Source organism: Solanum tuberosum, unplaced genomic scaffold (assembly GCF_000226075.1).
Source record: "Solanum tuberosum cultivar DM 1-3 516 R44 unplaced genomic scaffold, SolTub_3.0 scf00070, whole genome shotgun sequence".
In the NCBI taxonomy this organism is placed as follows: domain Eukaryota; kingdom Viridiplantae; phylum Streptophyta; class Magnoliopsida; order Solanales; family Solanaceae; genus Solanum; species Solanum tuberosum.
In genome coordinates, this window is record NW_006238996.1 from 1,959,428 (window position 1) to 1,969,468 (window position 10,041).

The 10,041-nt window shown below is 33.6% G+C and overlaps 1 pseudogene; it reads right to left on the reverse strand.

Moving 5' to 3' along the window:
* Positions 1-3,186: 3,186 nt before the first annotated feature.
* The window catches only part of LOC102583710 (26S protease regulatory subunit 6A homolog), a 30,107-nt pseudogene continuing 23,252 nt past the window's right edge, over positions 3,187-10,041 (reverse strand).

The following is a 10,041-nucleotide window of genomic DNA, read 5'->3' on the forward strand; positions in this document are numbered from 1 at the left end:
TCCACGAAATCGATCAACTTCACCTCTTAGAGAGTCAAAAGCTTTGAAATTTGCAAGAACTTCACGTCGTCTATTACAATTCTTAGAGCTAAGGGAGAATTTTTGAGCTTAGTGAGAAGCTTAGTCCGGAAGTTTTAGGTGAGAAGCTTATGTGAGAAGGTGAGAAGGTTTGACATTAAATTTTGCCATATTTATTTATCTAGGTGGCTATTATTTATCCAACTGGAAATCCACATCACCACTTTTGTCAACCTGTCACGGGCGTGTAGTCACGATTGGAGTAGGTGGACAATAAAAGTGTACTCGATCGAGGAATAAACTAGTCCGAGGGTAATTAAAACGGAATATAGTTTAGATGTACACTGAATAAAAAGCTTCAAGTTCAGGGGGGTAATGAACACTTTATTTTAGTAGCTTTAAAGAAATTATCTTAATAAATAATGTTCTATCACTCTTTTAACATGTAAAAAATTAAAATTAAGTTTAAACCCACAAAAAATCTCACATATACCCGCAACCCGCCTCGACGCATCGCCCCACATTAATTTTTAAAATATCCACTTCAACCCGCCCCACACAACCTTAAACCCACCTCACTCTGCATAGCCTTAAACCTGCCCCACCCCGCATCCGTCCCGCCCCATTGCCATCCCTTCTTCACACTCCCCCCACCCCAATCAAATTTCTTCTTCCCATACCATACCGTTCCTTTCCTTCTTCTTTGGATCCACCCACTATTTCCATTCTTTTCTTCTACTTATCGTCTCCGCATCACTGCCCTATCCACAAGTACTTTTGGAAAATTTCTTTCTTTTGCTGCAAACCAACACCAACCCTAGTCCTTTTCGTTTTGCCATACTTCCCCCCACAAAATTTCAATTTAGTGAATATTTTTTTAATTTAGTATGAATTAATGTGAAGGGGGAGGGGGGGGGGGGGATAATGGGTATTGAAAAAATAAAAAAAATCATTGATAAGCTTGAAAAAGCTTCAAGAATAATAAATGGGTTTTGTGATTTTCTACAATAAATTCAAAATTGTAATAGAGATTTGTTGGGTTTATATTTGTGAACCTATAGTGTGAAATTCAAGTCAAATAGATAAAAAATTCACCTATTTGACATGAATTTGGTTCAATTTGAGAGCAAATATGAAGAAAAAATGTTCAAATTGCAGAATATGCAAAAATAGCATTTTATTTTATTTTTAAACATTTAATTTCTTATGTATCATTGAAAATGAGCATTTTATTTTTTATTTCATATTTTAAACATTTAATTTCTTATGTATCATTGAAAATGAGCATTTTATTTTTTATTTCATATTTTAAACATTTAATTTCTTATGTATCATTGAAAATGAGCATTTTATTTTTTATTTCATATTTTAAACATTTAATTTCTTATGTATCATTGAAAATGATGTGGAATTTCATGTGTAAATGGGTATACCACACGCACACACATAGGATGAGAAAGGGGTTTAAAATATTGTAGTTCAGGGAGTTTAAGAGTTCAGTTAACAAAGTCGTAAGTATAAGGGTTCACTTACAAATGGAGACAAGTACAAGGGTTCAACTTATAAATGGAGCCAAGTACAAGGGCTTCTCAGGTCATTCAGCCTTTTTTTATTGAACCATTTTCATTTACTATCTTGCATATTTTAATAGATTTAAAAAATTATCTTAATAAATAATGTTCTATCACTCTTATAACACGTAAAAAAATTAAAATTAAATTTGAACCCACACACAATCACATATACCCACAATCCTCCCCACATTAGTTTTAAAAAAATCCACTTCTATCCCCCCTTCATCCTCCCGGCATCCCTAAATGAAAGATCTTGGTTCGGTTGGTCTTGTAAAATGTAAAAATCATCAATTATCATATCCTACTTCTCCTTTTAAATAATGGGAAAAGGCTCAATATGTCATTGAACTTTCAGAAAAGGTTTATCTACGTCATCCGTTAAAAGTTTGGCTCATTTATGCCATTGCTGTAAAAGAAAATGCTCATTCATGCCATTTTTTAACTCCAATTTCGCAAAACCATTTTTTACATCCCCAACAACTTTTAATACTTTTCAATTGGAGTTTTTGGATCAAATGTATTTTTTTTGCTTCTTCTTCCTTAAGAACACCAAGAACACATAAATAACATTAACACTTCCCTAATTTCAAACTTCTTTATTTTTTCACAAAATTACCTCAAATTTCAAGAGTAGTTTCCCTCCAAGCTAGATAGCAAAACTCAAAAAAATTTGAGCGCGAATTCAACCTAACTCAACAAGATCCACTCGAAATTTCTTCAAATTTTCAAAATTTCAACATTCTTTAATCGTAGAATTTTCTCCACTACTTCAAATCATTTGAAAATTTGAACATTGACTCAAAAAATAGTAGGGAACAAAGATCTAATGTCAAAAACAACTACAAAAGCATGAATCAAAGCAAATTTTTGAAATTTTGGGACTAATTTTGTTTTATTGGAATATTTTTTTTAATACGGGTGAATTTTTTAAACTCTACAAATGATTTTAGACTTTTGTTTTTTCAAGAAAAGAAATTAACGATGTAGCTAATATTTGAGATGATTTCGTAAAGAATTGAATATGTTGAGAATTTGTGAGTTGTTTATGTTCTTCATGTGTTCTTGGTGTTCTTAAGGAAGAACAAACAAAAATAGTACATTTGATCCAAAAACTTCAATTGAAATCTTGTTTGGGGTGTAAAAAGTGGTTTTGCAAAACCTGAGTTAAAAAAAATGGCTTGAATGAGCCTTTTATTTTTTAACAGCAATGACATAGATGAGCCAAACTTCTACCGAATGGCATAAATGTGCCTTTTCTGAAAGTTCGATGACATATTTGAGTTTTTCCTTAATAAATAACCTAATCCCATATCCTGTTTTCCTATTAAATAAATAACCTAATCCCATATCCTATTTTCCTTTTAAATTATTAATAAATACTCTACTTGCCGACATACCTCTTTTAGGCCTTTTGTAGGCCATCAACTCACACAACAATAACCTAAAAGGCAACAAATTTAAGAAAATATCAAGAATAATACCATTTGCGATACGAGCAAATTAACAGCCAAGGGGTCTAGCACCTAGAAAGGCTAATGTCCAAGGGATCCGAGGGGCATTACAAATGGTGCTATCTGTGGCAAATCAAGTTGATTCAAGCATAGTAGTTTACTTTTTTGTTAGCCTGAACCTGAATAATACCTTCATTGAAATCTTCATGGGTAACCTGCAAAATATAAAACATAAAATTGACACTTACATCATGCAAATCGTAAGAAGGTTGGGTATGTGTTATAACTTATATCCATTGTTGATTATCTTCAATTTTAATTCTTGCTTCACAGGAACCCCACTAGTTGAAAACCTTTCAACATCAATGGCATGTTTCATTTGGACTGTGGTGTCTGAATTAAAAAATTACCACTTGAAGGTCCTAAATAGTTCGTCATAAACTAAAAAAATTACAAGTACACTACAAAATTATACAACTTGTGGGAAGAAGAATCTGACATCTCACAAAAAATATCTCTTTTAGTCAAAAACAGCCCTTAGCAACTTTTTGTGACTTTTCAAATAAGGTTCACAGGTAGTAGAATAAGCAGATCACATTTCACGAACACATGTGTAATATACTTCTCAGTAGACATTTGCCATGTTCAGTTTATTCAGACTTTAAACTTCTGGCGTGTTTAATTAATTCAAACATCTTCAATTTTTCAGGCCAACTAACATGATCATATGCAAGAAACATGGCAGCTATCTGTTGTTTCTGTTTTTTGTTTTATTTCATAGATCTGTCTTGTCCTGAATTAAATTAGAGAAACTACACCAAACAGATCAAATATCATAGCCAGAATATCATCCCCAACAGTGTGTTAATGTAAACGTGGAGCAGCCACAAATACTAGAGAAAGCAAGGAGAAAGGCAGAACTCAGTGGCATCACGTCGGAGTGCTAACATGCCTGCCTCAACACATACAGCTTTTAATTGAGCCCCATTAAAAGCATCTGTAGATCGAGCTAACTCCTCAAAGTTGACATCAGGGTGAACATTCATCTTTCTAGAGTGAATCTGCAATTTCAATAAAGAGCCAAAAGACATTAAACCATAAAGAACTTAAAGCCCGTTTGGATTGACTTAAAAAATAGTTTTTAAGTCAAAAAATAAAAAGTCAAACTGAAATGGCTTTTAAATCAAAAAATAAAAGGTACAGAGAAACCTACTTTTGGGTTTTAACTTTTTAAAGTCATTTTAAACTTATTTTAAGTTATTTTTAACTTTGTCAAACACTCCCTAACTTATTTTAAGTTATTTTTATATTTGTCAAACACTTCCAAAAATAAAAAACTGACTTAAAAGTAGATTTGACCAAGTTTTTAAGTCAATCCAAACACCCTTTTATTTCCTATATTTAGGAAAAGAGGCAGCATTTATAGAACACTTGTTGTTCTTTGTTTATTAAGAAAGCAAGGGTAATAGAAATGAAGTTAGAAAAGTTTAGAGAAAGACCTACCTGCAAGATTCGAGCCCTAGCTTCCTCTGTAGAATGGGGGAACTCAATCTTACGATCTAATCGACCAGATCACATTAAAGCAGGATCCAAAATATCAGCTCGGTTTGTTGCTGCTATCACCTGAAGTAAAGGAAAGAGACCAATGCAGTTCACTCAAATTGTAGAGAACCAGAATAGTTAAAATCAGTATCACTAGTTAAGTTACCAAATCAACCGATTTGCAGCTAAATTTTACAACCCCAATAACAAATACCATAAAATTGGGAAGGGGAAATTGCTCTCAATGTCCAAACTAGTTTAAGGTGGGCAAAAGTAGAAAGATATGGTTAGGCAGGAGAAAAAACCTTTATCCGATCATCATTGCTGAAACCATCAAGCTGATTAAGTAACTCCAACATAGTTCTTTGGACCTCTCGATCACCACTAACTTCACTGTGATCAAACAACATAAAGTGACGATCTGTCAGTACCACATGTTATAAGGAGGTTGAGTGAAACTTCTTTTATCAAGTACAAAGTTTTCATTTTCTCGGTCATAACATATATTAATTATAAGAGTCTGCATACTTGTGTGTGTGTGCATGTAAGATTCAAACATTTGCAAGTGAGAAGAGCATCAGCAAGAGCCCACATCTAATATGAGGTTTAGAGTGAAATTTCACTTATAAAAAAAGTGATCCTTTTTTCAGTAATAACATAAAGGAAGAATCTGCATATTATGTGTATGTGAGGAAGATTCAAACATTTGTAACTGAAGAACATCAGCAACATGGTTACCTATCAAATCGCTTTGTGCCATAGCATCAATCTCATCAATAAAAATGATGCAAGGTGATTTCCCCTTTGCCAGCTAGAAAGCATCACGAACAAGTTTCGCCCCATCTCCGATGAGCATCTATATTTAGTACAAGGTTTCTTTGATAAGCAGCACAGATGAGAGACAACTATTTTATGCACTAATTGGGTAGCTAACTTCAGAATGCCAAACAATTAAATCATAAACTTCTAAATGCAAATTATATGTCATGATATATAGTTCTCTTTCAGAAACTCTTTGCTCTAGTCAATCAATTTATGGAAAATTAGCTTGACACATCCAATATGGATAGCTAGTTATGCCTATTCCATGTTGCGAAAGTCTTCACGTATAATGTTACTGATGAAACTCACTAGCAACAAGATAAAGAGTGTTTCCACTCCGGATATATGGATGACTAGGAGATGGTTGCTTGACACCCAAATCATGCCCTGAACATAACCCAGAGACCAATATAAAAGTTTAATGCATGAGAGTGACCTCTCGTCCTTGCGTATTTAAAGATACACAGCTTCCTTGATTTACGTTTGCTCCTAATCCTATAGATTACCATCTAAGTAAAATGCATAGTTCTTGTTCCACCACCTAAGTAGCTGTCTTATACTAATTAACATGGTTCCTAATGACCTAGACATATTCTAAGGTGGCACTTGTTTTCAAGTTTGAAAACTAACTTTATGAGTTTCGGGGTAAGTGTTTGTTTGAGCTGTTTGCAAGGTAGCATCTTTTTCCTAAGTTCCAAAATTCAAAATGCAGATCCCTTAAAAGCTCTAAAAAAAACTAGATTTATCAAACGCATAGGCTTTAATAGGGATTTATGCATGTGGACTAAATGCAAGTGAATCGAACACATTAAACTTTTGACAAGATCATCAGTAAGTTCGACATGAGAACCATCTAGAATCTTACTACATATAATTGTGATAGCAGGCATTCTAGAGCAACTATTTTCCCATTTGCAAGGAAAGAAGAAAAAAGGGGATACATTACTATAAAAAATCAAAAATAACAAAAGGGGATACGAGGTACAAGAACAACTTGCACATGCAGAGTATCTCATATGAGTTAACACATTAATCACAACAAACACCGAAAGTAGAAGAAAAGTGGCATTTGACTGTGCAGCACAAGCTCGGGCCATGAGAGTTTTCCCAGTCCCAGGAGGCCCATACAAAAGGACTCTTTTGGAGGACGAACGCTTAATTTCTGGAACCGTTATTTGTATGTCATAGGCAAAACAATTGCCTCTACGAGTTCTTGAATCTGTTTCTCCAGGCCTCCAAATCATTGTAGTCTTCAGTTGGTTTTTCATCAACTTCCATTGCCTTTGAAGAAACCTTACCCCTATACAAGAACCAGGTTCTTGTACTTTTGTCGAGACAAACAAAACGCAACACAATAAAACAGAGATTTTATCGTGGAAACCTTCCTACCTCAAGGAAAGTAAAAACCAGATCACAATCTTATTCACTTCAAGATTCACGTCCTCTTCAGGACTACAACTCAAAAGAAACTAACTCTAGTACCTTTAACTCTCAAACGATTAACTATAATCGAAAACTCAACTCTCCAAGAAGTTAAACTCGCTTCTTGTTATAATTCTCTCACAACTCTCTCCTAACTCTACCCCCAAGAAGTCAAACCCACTCTTGTTACAATTCTCTCAAGACTCTACTCTCCAAGAAGTCAAACTCACTTCTTGTTACACAATCTAGGAATTATTACAACTCAATAATAAACCTAGAACAAATCAACAAAGACTAATAACCCTAGACTTTAATTGATCATACTTCAACAGTCAATCGTTCAGATTCGAACACAACTCGTGAATCTGGTCCTCGTATTGCTGTGACGAAGCATGAACCTGGTCCTCGTGTTGCTGTGACGTAGCCCCGCGTTTTTGCTCCAATAACTATTGATCTCAAGATTCGTGAATATGCAATAGGTATCGTTCTGGCTTTTCTAGAAAATTCTCTCAATTTTTGTTTATGCAAATACGACTCTTTTCCTTCTTTGGCTTGAACCTTTTATAGAGTTTGATATGCCTTCATCAACTTCTACAAGGAAAGGAATAACAAATCCTTTTCCTTCTTGAACTTGTCTATATTTACTTTTTTCCTTATTTGACTTGAATTGCTACTTCTTTATTTCTTTCCCTCTTTATTTCCCTCCTTCTTTATTTCTTTCCTTATTTGTTTCTTTCCTTCTTTATTTCTTTTCTTCTTTGCTCTCGTGTTTCAGCTCTTTCTTTATTTCCTTTTTATGCACTTTTTCTTCTTTGCCGCAATCTTTCATATTTGTACAGGTTGACTGCAGTCACGTGTGAAAACCTGATTCACTTGATAGAGTACACATAAGACAACAAGTAGTGAACCATGTTCACTTTATCAATCATCAAAACTACTTTATATGTTCTCCTACTTCCCAACAACCTTCACCCGTGAATCATATTCAGATGGCAATGTGTCTAATATCAGATAACTGTCTTTGTTTACTCCGACCAGATCACCAGGCTTTAAAGTGTCCGGGTCAACAAGGTCAACAACAGGCAGAAAAATTGTCTACAATTGGCAAGAAGAAAGGACTTCAATTAGAAAAATAACTTTGCTTAAGCCAAACGGCTTTCATAAGGAGCACAAGGATTTAGTTATGAAGTTCAACAATATAAAGGACATAAATGCCAAAGAAGCTTTGGGAGGATAAATTAAAACAACACTACTTTGAAGACAAAAAATTCGGCAGTTACGCATCACAAAAATAGTTACATAAAATTACAGGTAACATCTTACCTGGCGCGTGGATGTTTTCAGAACTACACATTTGCCCTTCCTTTGTTAGTTAAGATCAATATTTGTACCATCCTTCTCATCATCTTCCTCTGGATTCATTTCCAGAATCTGAAAAGATAAGGTTCAAGTTAGTGCCTCAAAGTTAACTTCCTTATACCCTCTTTGCATAAACCCCATTCCTAAACAAAAGTACAAAACAAAACAAAAGATTAAGAAAAAGAGAAAGGATACATAGACCTGTTTGAATGGGCTTATAGCTTATGGTTTATAAGCCAAAAGTCATAAGTTGGGTTTGATTTCTAACTTATAGTTTTTGGCTTACTTTAGTCATAAGTTGGTATTGATTTCTAACTTATAATTTTTGGCTTTACTTTAGTCATAAGTTGAGACTGATTTCTAACTTATAGTTGTTGGCTTACTTTTGTTATTTTGGCTTAAAACAAGTGCTTAAAAACATTTTTTAATTTTATCCAAATACTGCAAAAGTGCTTAAAAATATCTAAAATAAGTCGATCCAAACAGGTTCATAGTAAAATGTGCAAACATATTGTCTTCCCCAAGGTCTTATAGGCAATTTGATTTCTAAAATCACATGATAGAAATGTCAAAATAAGCCATAAACGCATATACCCTTAATAAATTTAAAAAGATCACTTTCAAGTTTCAATAAGCAGGAGTAGTAGACATTGCAAAGAAAATCTCTTTATGTATTGTTAAACAAGCAATCAATCATCAACCCTCTCCTCTCTCTGCTGGCACCAATCAATATTTTTCTTTTTCTGATAAAAGAAAATATAATATAATTTAACTTTTACAAAACAAAATTAATTGTATTAATAAAACATATTTTCATGATTCTTTAACACATTATTTCACAAAAAGCTTGCAAGAAACATTTAGCATTAATTATGAAAAAACTCAATTAAATTAGTATCTAACAAAAACAGAAAATAAAAGATAATGAAAAAGAGTAAAGAAAATGGTACAGTAAATATTTGGAACTATGATAATATTAAATGTTAGCAACAATTTTTTCTTATTCTAAGGCCTTTTCCTATCATGAATCGTTGACATTTATGTTTTCATAAAATATAATAATGACATATTTTTTACTCATAATTATTAATTGAAAAAATGTATATGGAAATAAATAATAATAAATAAATAATTAAAAAAATATATGTGAAAAAAAATCAGCAAATTTCACCATGCCACAAAAAATTCCTTCTCAGAGCATTTATTCTTTCTTCCACCTTTGCAGAAGGAGGAAAACATTACATTAAGTTGGAAATGCATCCAAGAAAGAGTTGATCAACATTGATCTATCACCTCTTGAAAAATATTTGAGGATTATACCTAGACAATCTTGTCACGCCCCGAGCCCTACACCCTGAGCGGGACTAACACTTGAAAGCCATTGCTGGCTCCAAGCGAACCCTTGGCCTGGTTTACTTAACTCAACAGAAGATAGTATTAATATCTATAATGATCAATGAACTTAACTGAACTAGATAATAAAATAACTGAGAATGGTTTAAAGATTAAACATTCAACTTGGCCAAAAGTGGCAACCCAAGTCTTAACAATAAGAAATGATAATGAAAATGTCACGACCCAAGCCTAGGGCCTAGACGTGACATGGCGAATGAGGAACCCGAAGGAACCCCAAACAAGCCTCTTAAACTTGTCATCACACTTTATCGGTCGCGGAAGTACATTCAACATTAATTAACGGGAAATAGGAACTAAGGGCAAATCATTTCAAAACGACATCATAGAATAAGAGTCAAGCTCATTTACAAAATACTTGTCCAACGCACACCTCTACATACATAGATAGGACGGAGCCACGACATTCTACCGGCTCCCCTCATAGTCAAAATACAATT